Source organism: Delphinus delphis, chromosome 18 (genome assembly GCF_949987515.2).
Source record: "Delphinus delphis chromosome 18, mDelDel1.2, whole genome shotgun sequence".
Lineage (NCBI taxonomy): Eukaryota > Metazoa > Chordata > Mammalia > Artiodactyla > Delphinidae > Delphinus > Delphinus delphis.
In genome coordinates, this window is record NC_082700.1 from 75,418,131 (window position 1) to 75,432,915 (window position 14,785).

Here is a 14,785-nt window from a genome sequence, read left to right on the forward strand (position 1 = left end):
AAGTTTCAGAGGGAACATGGCCCTTCCAGCATCTTGATTTGGGTCTTCTGGCCTCCAGAACTATGAGGCAATAAATTTCTGTGATTTTAAGCTTCCCAATTTGTGGTCCTTTGTGACAACAGCCGTAACAGATGGATACGCCCATAAAAAAGATGGAGCTGTGCTTTGAGAAACACTGCGAGCTCAAGGGTTGGGCGTGTGGGAGAGGATCTCGGTGAAGATCAAAGGCCGTATTAATATGTCAGAGAGCACATCACAAATCACTCACTGGATGAAAGAGAAGAGAAAACTCAAGGCTGTGATCCTGGTATAGCTTTTAAGTTTTACACAGAAGCAAAATAGAGAGGTGGTTGGAGAATTCAACTCTTTAGAACTGTCAGGCTGAACGCAGAGGATGCGGCCAGCTGGTCCTCTCTCCTCATACTGATGAGTCATCACCCCAATTTTAGAAGAGACATTGACAGTGACTACTCGTTGATAAAGAGAAAGAACTGGGTGCCCTGGGGGGGTGCAGAGACAAAAAAAAAAAAGAAAAGCAAAGGCCCTCCAAAGTCGCACGTGTAATCGGAGCATCAGTAAGGCAGTTCAACATTTCTGATGGAAAGGTAAGTAGATCCCAAGAAACGAGACTTGAAAGGCAACCCTGATTCAAACGAAGAAACATGGAATGTGTCTGAAACATGAAATTGACTGACAGGTATCAGCCAGATAGATGATCTACAGGCTCAGATTCCTGGTACTTCATGGACATGATTTTGCAAAATGGAATATAACCGAAGACAAGTGTAGGAAAGGAAGGCAGACTTCTGGAACATGGCCACGAGGCTAACATTCTGAAGAGCTGGACTTACAAAATGTTACCAGGCAATAAAAGACCTTTTAGCCTTAAGCAGAATAAAACAGAGAAGCGGAAATGTAGACCAGAATGTAGAGAAGAGCCCAGGCTCTGGAACGGGTCAGACCTGGGTTTGAATCTTGGCTTTGTCCATCTCGTCTCCAATGAACTTGGGTCAGTTTTGAGCCTGTATGCAGCGTGGCTTGGTCGTGGTTTTCAATTATAAAATGATGATGATTAGCAGAGGATGGATGTGAATGGAATAGGTTTGGTACAGCATGTGGTCTATAACGAGAGTTCACACCTAGCACCATCATTTATTTATTTATATTTATTTATTTATTATTTATTTTTATTGAAGTATAGTTGATTTACAATGTTTCAGGTATACAGCAAGTGATTCAGTTATACATACATGTATGTTCTTTTTCAGATTCTTCTTTTCCATTATAGGTTTTATATATATATATATATATATATATATATATACACATATATATACACACACACCACATCTTCTTTATCCATTCATCTGTCGATGGACATTTAGGTGGCTTCCATGTCTTTTCTAGTGTAAATAGTGTTGCTATGGACATTGGGGTGCAAGTGTCTTTTCAAATTAGGGTTTTCGTCTTTCCTGGGTATATGCCCGGGGGTGGGACTTCTGGGTCATAGGTCAGCTTAGTTCTTTAAGGAGCCCCCACACTCTTCTCCAGAGCGGCTGCGCCAACTTACATTCCTGCCAACAGCGTAGAAGGCTCCCTTCTCTATCACCGTCATTAACTAGAATCATTTAAAACGTCACTTGAGAGCATTTTAAAAAGGGAAGCGTAAGTTTTTTAAAAAGTAAACTATAGCACTATGAGAGATATATATATATGTATATATATATAATATTTTTCCTGGATTTATTCAAGTATAGTTGACAATTAAAAATTGTATGTTCAGGGCTTCCCTGGTGGCGCAGTGGTTGAGAGTCCGCCTGCCGATGCAGGGGACACGGGTTTGTGCCCCGGTCCGGGAAGATCCCACATGCCGTGGAGTAGCTGGGCCCGTGAGCCATGGCCGCTGAGCCTGCGCGTCCGGAGCCTGTGCTCCGCAACGGGAGAGGCCACAACAGTGAGAGCCCCGCGTACCGCAAAAAAAAAAAAAAAAAAAAAAAACTGTATGTTTAAGGTGTACAACTTGATGGTTGATGTACATAAAAACTAATATATCCATCAAAATGGTAATTTTAAAATATTAGTGTGGTAGGTAAAAAATAGACTGGAACCTACCAGGAGAGAAGAATCATATCTTATGAAGAACAGTTGAAAACAAGGATGTTTGAAAAGGCAGGGAGTTGATAAGAGGGCCCTTCAAGGGTCAGCATGGCTTTGTAGTTTGCAGTGAAGTTACAGGGATCCACTTTCAGGTCAGGAACTGCCGTGACCAGGCAAGGCTTGTCTGAGCTTTCTGAAGGTGGCGTAAGCCATCAGACGAGTTCGTGCGATGCCCCAGCCCCACACTACGCGAGTTCTGTGCGTTGTCTCCTTTAATACTTACATCACTTTAGGGGGCTGAGATTTCTCTCCAAAGGGAAGAGTCCTGGGGGATTGGAGAACCTCGCAAAAGAATGTTGTATCGACAATTCCAGCATAAAAAGGTAACAGAATCAGAGAATCTGTAATATCCATTCAAAACCCCCGGGCTTTGGCTGCCATGACCCAGTCCAGGGGGGCAGAAGGGAACCAAGAGCAGTCGCTAGTAGGGACCCCAGAGTCCAGGGGTACGTGGGGGTCAGTGCAGGAGCGGGACCTCAGGAGACCAGGCCTAGGTGCACACCCATCTGAAGAGCTGTGGTACATCATGGAAGAAAAGCGCTTCCCATGGGCAATTCCATTTATGGAGGCTTCAGACCCTGTACTCTTGGCAGGAGGAAAAGAGAATATAGGTTCTAGAATTCTTTTAAAAAAATATTATTCACATAAAGGAAAGAATGTCCTTTAGGAGACACGTGGGTCCGTATTTTCCGCCTTCCCGTTTCTTTATTCCTTTTTTTCCCCATGCTTCAACCAGGTATCGGACACTTCCAGGCTCCTGGAATTAATGTGTTTTTTGTGTGTTCGTTGTTGTTTTCACTGTCCACAGAGGCAAGACTCGAGGACCATGGTTGGGGAGGAGGGGATGTGGTGGGAAAGAAAGAGGGGCTCCTTCTGTCTTGTCCCCCAATGACAAGGCTAAGGGACCATTTCTCAAGCATTGCCATTGACATGTGACCACTTGAAAGCCCTGTCATCACAAGGCCCACTTCCTTTGCATTTTCATGACCTGTTCTGTGAGTCGTGGAAGCCTGCCTGCCTTCTGGTTGGCCCACGGATTTCTCTGTTGCCATCAGTTTTGTGTCCACCGTGGGCTTCCTTCCCCCTTTCCATACCAAGAAGGTTGACCGTAGCTATACTTTGATTGACTCTCATGCAAAGGAAAGAAATGGTTTTCTTATATGACTTGTAAAGGGGTCCTCAATGATAATTCCTAAAATTAAGCTTCAGAAGTGCTCCAACCTACAGGAAAATTACTGGAAAATATTTGTGTAATCTTCCAAGCAGACCACATGCATTTGGCTATGTCATTCAGCACATCTGTGAAAAAAAGCAAAAGTCGTTCTCCTTTTTTAATAGTCACTTTTATTCTTAGGCTACTCTGAAGATGCGACAAAGGGTTTTGTTTTTATTTTTGCAAACTGGGTATAACAGCCTTTCCACCTCAGTGGCTGCCATGCTAATTGTCCTCTCATTCCCACAAGGAGAAGATGTACAGAAAGAAAAGCGATGTTCCCTCGGTGGCTTCTGGGAGTGGGCGTGCATGAAATAATCTACTGAATGGAGAACAGAAGAGAATGAAAGAAATACATAAGAATGCTAAGGGTGCCTTTCAGTGACGGATGTATATATGTTACTAACTTGCGGGTGTAGACACAGCCACCCCAGTCCGACTCCAAGTATCAAACAAAAACCCCTCAAAGATATAAAAGCCCCCAGATAGCACCCGGCTCTCTCTTATGACTGACATTTAATTTTGAAAATGTGCCTTTCTTCTGTGTTTCCCGTGCTCTTTTACAAACCTGTTTATCACATGTATAGAACATTTTTGTTTATGATAGCTTATGATTAATCATTTACCAAGGACATGAGCCCTTTGTACCTATTACTGTCATGCATTTGTTTGGACTGCGTTTGACCCTTTGTACCCAAGTGGTCTGTGTTGGAACCTTTTGAAAACAATCTACCTGGTTAAATGTGTTTATGGTACTTACGGAAATCCTGTGGCTTGGTTGCTATCAGATCCTGCTACGTAAGGGAAACCAAAATTACAATTTCACTTGCAAATTCAAATTTACTGTCACCCCAAGATAAATACATTCATCCTGGCTTCCTTGGAAGCATTCTGGAGTGAAATTTTAAACACTGTTTTGAGCAATGGATGGCCACTTTGTGACCAAGGGGTGTTACGTAAAGTATGCAAAAAACGAGGGAGCTGGTCTCAGACCTGTCCTCACCTTTGCTCTGTGTGTGACGATCAAAATTCTCTGTGGGTACATCTCAAGGGAGTATATCTATACATCTGACCACCTAGTGACTGGAGGACATCAACTTCCAAAACAACAACACGGGTCGAAAGGAAAAATGGAATGTGTCCTGCGTTGATTTAATCATTCACCCTCAGACACCTCGTAGTTGAGGAACTGCCTCAGTGTTCCCATCCTCTCCTCCACTCAGGCAGTCCACAAACAGTCACTGCAAGGCTGCCCTGTGCGAAGTGAAATCACGTGCAGAAATCCACTAGGATGGTCTGTGAATTCCAGGAATGTATCATCTCGCACTGGGTACAACATGCCACGTTTAACTTCAAAACAAAGTTGTTAACGTGCTTGCCACGTGTCCGATACTGAGAATAATGGCTCAGAGTTCGGGGGAGGGTGATATACTTGTAATCTGTTATTCAGAGACCGTTTTACAAAAGACATAGATTTGGGGTGGCGGAATGGCTCATGAGATTTTGATGGGAGGAAAACTGCCAGGATGTGGAAGTAGAGGCAGCGAAATCAGAGCTTCGAGAATTAGAGAGTTTGGCTGGACGGGAGCTCGTGAACTAGATCAGGTGGAGACATCGCTGAGAATGGAGGTGATGGGGGTCTCGCATCTACTGTGAGTTAGGATGAGCTCTGAAAGGATGAGAAGAAGGTACCGCATGATCAGGCAAATCTACAACAACCGTTTAAACTCTAGAAGTAAGAGAATTAGCACACTGTAGAGTTTTCTACCTGTAAAACGCTCTATGACATGGACTAATATTATAATACTTTCATACCTAAGTTTAACTCAAGAGTTTCCCCATGAGAAGTCTGACATACTTACCTGATCTCGGAGTGTGCAAATCCATGTAATAAACCCATGAGGAATTCTCAGAATGTTTAAACATCTATTGATCTGACCGACATTTCTGCCCTCCTGGGCTATGAGCTCTGACCTCGTAAATAAATGCTGGTGCGGCCAACGGCTAGTGTGAACTGACTCATTGTTTGTTGGTTATTTTAGAGAAAGTTCAATGATGACCTTCATGTTCTTTAAATCAATAAACGATCAGATTCTAATAACTATAAACTTGGCCAATTCAATACCATGAGGGAAGACTGCTGATTTTTGCTTAAAAATATTTTCGAAAAGGCAAGCGACTTGAAACGTCACAGGGATCTCAAATAATGAAGAGCATAGGATAATAGTCAGAAACACATTCCCCTTGGTTTCCGTCACCCCCTGCACACGATATATGCTTCCCTTTTGGGGAAATTTTAAAGTACATATATTTTTAGGGAATCTTGTTTTTCCTGGGCTTGTAAGGGAAAACCAACAGTTAAAGACTGGTGAAAAGTCCCATGTTGACTCAATGTAACTGTACTTCCTATAAAAGCATTTTCTAACCTCATGATATAACTGGGAACCAGGTTTCACTCCCAGATAATGACTCTGCAGGATACTTTCAGGAAACATTGTTCTTGCTTTCGGTTCGGAGGGCTGCAGCATGCCATCCATGCCATCGAGTTTGAAGCTCTTAGCATCACTGATGATGCAATTAGGAAACAGGAGAACATTTTGACACATTCTCTGCACCTAAACCAGACCACAAATATTTGTGGATCCTTTCATTTCTTAAAAATGTTTCAAAATTCCAATCCATTACATTGAAGGCAAAGGAGAAGCTAATTTTAGAAGTGCACTGGGGCTCTGCTCTGACAGCCACCGGTACAGACTCCACACTTATCTGTTCACAGGTTTATTACTTCCTACAGGCCTTCATGAAACATTTACCAAGGGCCTACCACATTCTGAAATGGGCGATTCTTTAAGATTGTATTATCTCAGAGATAAAAGGATATTTATTTTATTGCTGGTTGAAGGTGCCCCCTCAGAAAGCGATAACCCATTTAATCCTTCCTTCAACTAACATGTAATCCTTGCCCTGGAAAAGGTAAAAACAAATAAGAAATGCCCCTCAGAGGACTTGCTCTCTGGTCTCATCCCCGACCCAGAGTCTCACAAGTACACTCTAACTCTGTAAGTTTCTGTATCTATCATCACCCGGAACGTGTTTGAATAAGACCATCTGTGAAAGCACTGCAAAAACGTATCTATTATCATTCTGATTCATTGATGGATGATTCCCTTCCGATGTTTGAAAACATGGAATTCCAACACATGCGGGGGGAGAAAATCACTTCTTATTGCTTTGTTGTCTTTAAAAAAATTTTTTTTTATGTTTTATTTTATCTTCAGGCTATAATACATCTCAAAGCAGCCAGTTAAATCGTGATCATTGACAGGAATTTACAGACACACAGGCTTGGACTCTGGAAAGCAACTCAAAGAGATTGGTGATAACTGCTTTATTGATATATAATTCACAACCTCTAACTTCACTCTTAAAGTATACAATTCAGTGCTTTTTAGTATAGTTGTGGAGTTGTGAAATCATTCTCACGCTGTAATTGTCATCGTGCCAAAATAAAACATTACAGTCTCAACCCGTTTCCCTCCAAAGTCCTCCCATCTCCTGGCAACCACTAATCTACTTTCTGTGTCCACAGATTCGCCTTCTCCGAACATATCGTATAAATGGAATCGCACAATATGTGGCCTGTTGCTGCTGCTTCTTTCACTCAGCGTAATGTTTTCAAGGTTCATCCACGTAGTAGCATGTATCAGGGCTTCATTCTTTCTATAAAATATCGACTACTCCCTTGTGCAAATATACCACGTTTTGTTTATCCGTCCATCTGTCGGTGAACATTTGGGTTATTTCCAATTTGGCTATTCTGAATAGTGCTGATAAGAACATTTGTGTAAAGTTTTTGCCTAGGCAGTTTTCACCTAACAGTTTCCAATTCTCTTGGGTGTATACCTAGGGGTAGAATTGCTGGGTCAAAGGGCCTATGTAACATTTTGAGGAAATGCCAAACTGTTTTCCAAAGTGGCCGCACCATTTTCCGTTCCCACCGCAATGGAAGGAGAATTCCAATGTCTCCACATCTTCACCAGCGTTTGTCTCAGGAAGATTTTTGTACTGGCATGTGAAGAATATGTCTTAATTTCTCAGAATTCATTTCAAAAAATGTGGCGGAAGCACATCTTATTTAAGAGAGGTGAGAAACAGTACCCTTTTTTCAATGCTGACATCTTCTCAAATCCCTGGGCCACCCTGCAGGGCAGGATTCCAGGATTCTAGGAGGGGAATTCCTTATAGCACTGTGTACAGTCTCTGTGACAGAGTCATTCTCTCGAACTTCCCTAGTGCAGGAAGGATGATCACTTCAGGACCATCAGTGGATCTCCCCTAATGCAGACAAAGAACACAGCGTGCAGGGGGGCAGCAATAAAGTGGTGTGTACTCTTCAGGGCTGTGAGGTTGAAGAATTCACGACTTGTCTCCATTTCATAAAGACGACATATATTCTAATTGGAAAATTTAACTTTTCTTATGATTGCTATTGATCTTGTATGAGGCAAATGACCAGGTGTCTGATAAAGGTTCTATGGGGTTAATGGCCAAATACTTCCATTAGGCACATTCCTTAGACAAAATTAAGATGCAAAGCATGATTCAGGATTATGGCCAGGAACAACCAACTCCATGCGTCTTCAGAAATTCATGATTTGAATAACGTGTTCAGTTTACTCCCTTTTTTAAAGTTAAGAAAGATTGCAAGTGACCTGCAAATGCTTGAAAAGCTATTAAAACGTTATCATGAAAATGTATAACGTGCTTTAGGGAAAGAGTTACGCATAATGGCGCCAACATAAGTAGACAACCATAGGAAGTGCGTAACTGTAGATACCAGTGTGTATGTGAAAGTGAGCCTGACCTTACGAGATGAGGTGAAAGGTTTTAGGTAAATTATGTTGGGACGTAGACATCACGCGTTGCTATTTGAGACCGTTAAGTCATACACATACACACACACATTCAAACATACACATGCATGCACAAGCACACGCACGTGTGTGCACACACATGCAAGTACACAGTGGTGGACCACACCATCCATAGGGTCTGATTTCCAATACACTGAGGTCATGAAGTGCTTTGCAGCCCCGGCATGTTCTAGCACTTCAAAAATATTTGCTAAGTCCTGTGAAACAGCTGCTAAAATCACGAGATTATACAATTCTCGAAAGTACTAATTTCCCCTTGGTTGTCACCTTTTGTACTCTCATTACTCTAGATATTGGGTCAATGTCAGGGTCTGTTGCTGATGGATGTTTTCATGAACAGAGCAGGGGGCTAGTGGAAGGAGGTTTCAGTCTACCTCCAGAGACCTCTAGTTTCTTCTACTTTTACCCGAAGGACATTGCCCCCATTCTCTGCCTCCTGGTGCTAACCTAGAGCTTTCCATTAGAAGGAACAAGCCTGGCAATGCCCTGTCATAGTTGCTTATAACAGAGATCACGGTTCTTCTTGCCCCCATTCTCTGCCTCCTGGGGCTAACCTAGAGCTATCCATTAGAAGGAACAAGCCTGGCAATGCCCTGTCATAGTCGCTTATAACAGAGATCACGGTTCTTCTTGGTAAAAGACCACAGCTAAAAACACCGAATTGCCTCAAGTACACGCTTAGAACTGGGGGACTCTTTAGACATGCCTCCAACCCACGCAGATTACCTTCTAGAAGAAGACAACCCAAGAATCCAGAGTGTTGAGTCCTCTGTGAGGGATCCAGGCAGGACTGCACGCCCACCCCACTCTCAGGGGTCTCCAGCTTGACAACCCACTGCCCTGTGCACTCACCTGTTTTCAAGCCCACCTCTCTCTAGAAGGGAAGCCTTGGGCCAAGGATCAGATCTTCACCATCTTTGCCCATTATCTGCCCTACGGTAGGTATTTGATGAACATGTGACTGTTGGCCACCACCATCCCTTAAGTCCCCTGCAAGAGAAAGAATTCTATTAACACTTCCACTGGGCTGAGCCCTCAAATTTGCCAGGGTAGGAGAGGCAAAACTTTATCCTCTTAGGGGCTCCAGCTGGGCCCAAGAATTAAACTGACAGAAGACAGATTAACAGGAGAAAAGCATACAGACTTTTACAGGTCCATGGGAGCCCCTACAGAAAAATGAAGACCGAAAGAAGGGGCAAACCTCAGTGCCCATATATCAGGGCGAACAAAGAGAGACCGTTGTGGAAAAGTAACCAAAACGCACGGAGAGCCAAAGGAAGATGAGTTATTCTGAAAAGGTCGGTTTGTACAGATTTCTCCACCTCCACTTCCAACTCTGGTGAGAAGACTATTTCTCTCCTCCCGGTACAAGGAGGACATCTTCCACATGCGATTTTTGTCTCCTGCTTTCAGGAAGGAAGGGGAGAAACAGAGCACCCTTTTGCACCTGCTCTTTTCCAAGTGCCTTTAGCTCAAAATACTCCTTATGCCAAGGTAGCGTATTTTCAGGTGACACATTCTGTTACCCTTCATTTATTTATGCACATGTGGTTGTATGCCCTTCATAGGGTTGCTTGAGAGAAATAAATGAATTATATGTGTGTGTTTGTGAGGGGCGGTTGGTGTATCTTAGAACAACGCCTGGCACTTAATAAATGCTATGTAAGTATTAATTATCTCTTTTAGTTTAAGGAAGTGATTTGTGTAGGTTAATGATGTTTCCACCAAATTTTAGTCCTATCTGGCTCCCTGATATTATACCCCAAAAAAGTGTGAAAATTCAGAAGTATTTACCTTGCATGCAAACTCATGTGACTTTAAGCTGAACATCTAGCCTATAAAAATAAATTATTAATTTAGTTGGTAATCAAAGTCCAAACAAATCCCTAATCATGAAATTGCTAATTATTCTTTTGTTCTTCCCAGCAACAGACATTAGCAAACGACAGAGAAGAGGGTTGGGCCCCGGGAAACTCTGCATGTGACCTGTTTATATGTAATTACATTCTCTTATTATCCAAGTATTTGTCTGGGACTGTCGAAATTATAAGCTTCGTGACGGTTTGCCTCATTCAGTACTGAGATAGGCACCCTAGAGGCTCTCAATAAACGCTAATTGAAAGAATGATTGAAAATAAACCTACATGCCTTTTCACTTAGATCCAACCCTTTGCTAAGTTTTGACTTTCTTGATCCATATAATCACTTACTATTTACAAAGGAAAAAAATCTAATCAGTGAGAGTCACTTTTCATTGTAAAAGCCACTTGTAATTTCTGTTTCAAGCACAAACGTTACAGGTTTGATACGACTTATGTATGGCCTCTGTCAGGTGGCCGGTGGACCAGGATACTGTGCTGGGGAGATGCAGCTGGGGGCAGATGCCCGAGGGTGAGTTCAAAGCATTGAATAGTTGGTGAAACAATGGTGCATACTTTTCATTCTCAAACTGCCAGCATTTAATGTCAAATTCTGTAGCAAAAAAAACTTAGATCACAGTTTGCAGCTGAAAGAAGTGGCCAGTTCAGGGTCACAGAGCCTGCATGTCACCCAGGGCTGCCTCTGGGGTGAGCCCTCACCCGAGGGCCATTTTCTCCTCCCTGGAAACTGGCCCCATTTTTCTAACTGGCTCATCATAATTTCGTGAACACAAACCAAGAGCTCTATTTACATAAGAACAAATTCATGTGTGGAAGAGTCTGATCGCAAAAAAGCAGATTCAAAACGTGCTAAATTAATACATCGATAGAGCGCTCCAGCCAACTTTATAAGACTAATCAGAGTTGGCACTACAAGAGCATTTATTGTACAGGAAAATCTCCAGGAGGTGTCCTGTGCTTATTTTCTTTTCACATAGAATAAAATCTAGGTAAGGGCAGCTGCTTACTGAATTCCACAAATGGAGAAGGAAAAGAGATTTTCCTTTGCAGACGAAGGCAGAGAAGTCATTTTTTATTTGCATAATTTGAAAACAACTTGACAATGGAGAATGTTTTTCATGCTCTTACCAGGTCTATGCCCAGAAGAAACGACTCTAACTCACTAGTGCCGGGTGATGGATAAATGACACGTTCCACGGATGAAGCATTCTGGAAGAAAGCTTCATGTATCATCTTGCTACACGTTCTCAGGCAGCCAGACAGCCCTGCCCCATCTCCATCCTGTGCGCTATTTATGTGTTTCCATTTACATGAATCTACTCTACGGGTTTGCCCGGTTGATTTTTCAAGTTAATGATAGGACACTTGGGGAAAGATTAATGTCAGGAATGCAAAGGTTCAGCAAATTGTGGAAGAGTTTCACCATACAATTAATCTCTCTCTTTCCTACATTACAAAAGTGCAAGGGACAGAAGCCGAGAGCTGTGATCATGCAGATGTCACAGGTCCGTCTGCGAGAGCTGAGACTTGGCTGTAAAACTGATAGGAAGACGGCTCTCCGCTCTAAGAAGGATTTATAAATCGTTCCCTGCTCCCCGCGACAGCTTTTCTTGCCAGGTCCTTGTACCTCAGTCCTGTTCAGCTCTCATCATCCCAAGGACAGTTCCATATGCTGGATGGTAGGAGCGAGTGGAGATGGCATCTCAATGAAGGCAACGCCATGCTCTTGAAGCTGAATCCGGCCTCTGTACCCGACACCGAATTAATTCTCAGAGACAGAGTTTTGGGTGAAGTGGAAAAGAATAGCTTTATTGCTTTGCCAGGCAAAGGAGGCCACAGTGGGCTAATGCCCTCAAAACTGTGTCCCGACCTGGAGGGGGTAGTGAAAAGTTTTATAGGAATGGTTCAAAGAGGATATGATCAGCTCGTGGACATTCTTCTGATGGGTTGATGGGGAGGTAATCGGGAGTCGGCATCATCAACCTTCTGGTTCCAACCGGTCTGGGGTCTCCGTGCTTGTGGGCAGCATGCCCTTGACTTCTCCCACCTGGTAGGGGTTTCAGTATCTGCAAAAAGCTCAAAGGTATTGTTCTGTGTATCCCTTGAGGGGAAACCAGGACCCTGCCCCAAGGCTGCTCTATTGTTTCCTGACTGCTCCTCCCTAGTCTCTGCATCCCCTCCCTTCCCTGATTAGCAACGGTTTGAACGTGCCAGTTGGAACTCAGGGAAGGTCATGGAGGCTGAATGAAGCCCATTTCCTGTAATCAAGAAAGGCGGGACGCAGCAAGGCTTTTGTACCCAGGAGCCCCACAGGGTCCTGCCTGGTGTCACTCTCATCTCCTCGGATGTCCCTAATATTGTCTCTCTATGGCCAGCTTTCTGGCTGCGAGCAATACTCTTTGGATGAGGTGTTGTGTGAAACACACACCTCTTCCCTCCAAGGCCATGTTGCGTAGCAGACCAGGGTGATGTTCCGAATAGTTGACTGGTCCAGCACAGAAGCAGAGCGGCGAGAAGGATGCAGATGTCAGTCAAATCCCTCTGAACCCCGTCCTCACGGGAGGGTCATTCCCCCGTGACGCAGGGGAGGAAGAGGGAAGACAGATGGAGACAGTGGAAGTGAAGGGTCAGTCTCAAGATGCCGGGGGCAGAGCCTGGTCTCAGATGGGAGGATGTCTTGTCATGGGTTCTCTCAGCCCCATCAGTATCCCTTGTCTCTGTTTTTCAGTCTCTTAACTCAGCATGCCCAGGGTTGGCCCTCATGGGCATCCCCCTCAGATGATAACGCACCAGGAGCGGGGAACTTGCTTGCTACTAGCCTCCTGAACAAGAAGATGGTGCTTTCCAGGCTACAGAACCTTTCCATACCCAGCCGTGCTGACCATCCTGGCTCATGCCGACCTGCTGTGGGCAGAGGACTGGCAGCCAGAGACGTGCCCAGGGAGGATTGTGGGAATCCCAGTATGAGTTTTGCTTTCTGAGAGAAAAACAAAATTTTTCCTCTTATTTCAGATGGGTAGTCATTCTGGAAGGAAAGTTTAAAACGTGGGGGCTACGGAGATGGAAACAACCTAAGTGTCCATCATCGGATGAATGCATAAAGAAGATGTGGCACATATATACAATGGAATATTACTCAGCCATAAAAGGAAACGAAATTGAGCTATTTGTAATGAGGTGAATAGACCTAGGGTCTGTCATACAGAGTGAAGTAAGTCAGAAAGAGAAAGACAAATACCGTATGCTAACACATATATATGGAATTTAAGAAAAAAAATGTCATGAAGAACCTAGGGGTAAGACAGGAATAAAGACAGAGACCTACTAGAGAATGGACTTGAGGGTATGGGGAGGGGGAAGGGTAAGCTGTGACAAAGCGAGAGAGAGGCATGGACATATATACACTACTAAACGTAAGGTAGATAGCTAGTGGGAAGCAGCCGCATAGCACAGGGAGATCAGCTTGGTGCTTTGTGACCGCCTGGAGGGGTGGGATAGGGAGGGTGGGAGGGAGGGAGACGCAAGAGGGAAGAGATATGGGGACATATGTATATGTATAGCTGATTCACTTTGTTATAAGCAGAAACTAACACACCATTGTAAAGCAATTATACTCCAATAAAAATGTAAAAAATAAATAAATAAAATAAGATAAAAAAATCTGTTCATAGCAAAAAACAAACAAACACGGTTTGTAGGGAAATGACAAATTTCAGAAAATTCAGAATCTGAATACACTGTATACATAGTTTCTAGATGCAGACACAGAGAATTGCCAGACACTCAGAGGCCCCCTGGTCCCATTCCAGTGACTCCCCTTAAGGTTGAATATTGTCTGGTATCTAACAAAAAGGTCACGTTCCCTGTATTTTGCACTTCATATAAATGTAACGGCACAGTAAAGTCACTTTTGATTGGGCTTTTATAGTTTCTGTTGTCTGTGAACATGCCTATGTGGTTGCCTGTTGTTGTTGTCATGCGTTGCCACTGTTGCATAGGATTCCACAGTGTAAATACTTAACTATTAATTAATTTTTTCCAATGTGTATTACAATATGAGTGATTTTCAGTTTGTGTCTATTGAGAATAGCACTGGTATATAAATACTAGAACTTGAGCTTTGGTGGTATGTGTATAAATTATTGTTCAGTATACATGTAGTAGTAACATTTTTGAGTCATAAAAAAAAAAAGGTGGGGGCTAAAGCACTCTTGTTCCCAGGATGAACAGGAGTGAAGGAGAAGTGGAAACAGCTGGAAATACGGGTGCCAGGCTGGTCTCCCAGGAGAGGGAAAGGTCTGCTGGGGTCCGGGAGCTGGGCATTCTCACAGCTTTAGCTCCCTGCAAACGGGTCCTCTTGGCATGCATGACATGTTGGTCTATTGTTCAACCCTTGGGCAGGCGATGGTCAAGCACAAGTGGTGGACAATCAACTCCCCTGAGACGGAGGACCACCTCCAGCCCTGAGGGCGGTGCAGCCATCAGGGCCACCTACACGGCTCTGAGAAGCTCTGAGTTGAGCTCTTTGATCCCCTTTGCCGTCCTCCCTGAGATCTCGGGGAGGCCAGCGTTTGACTCAAACCAACAAGGTTCACACGATC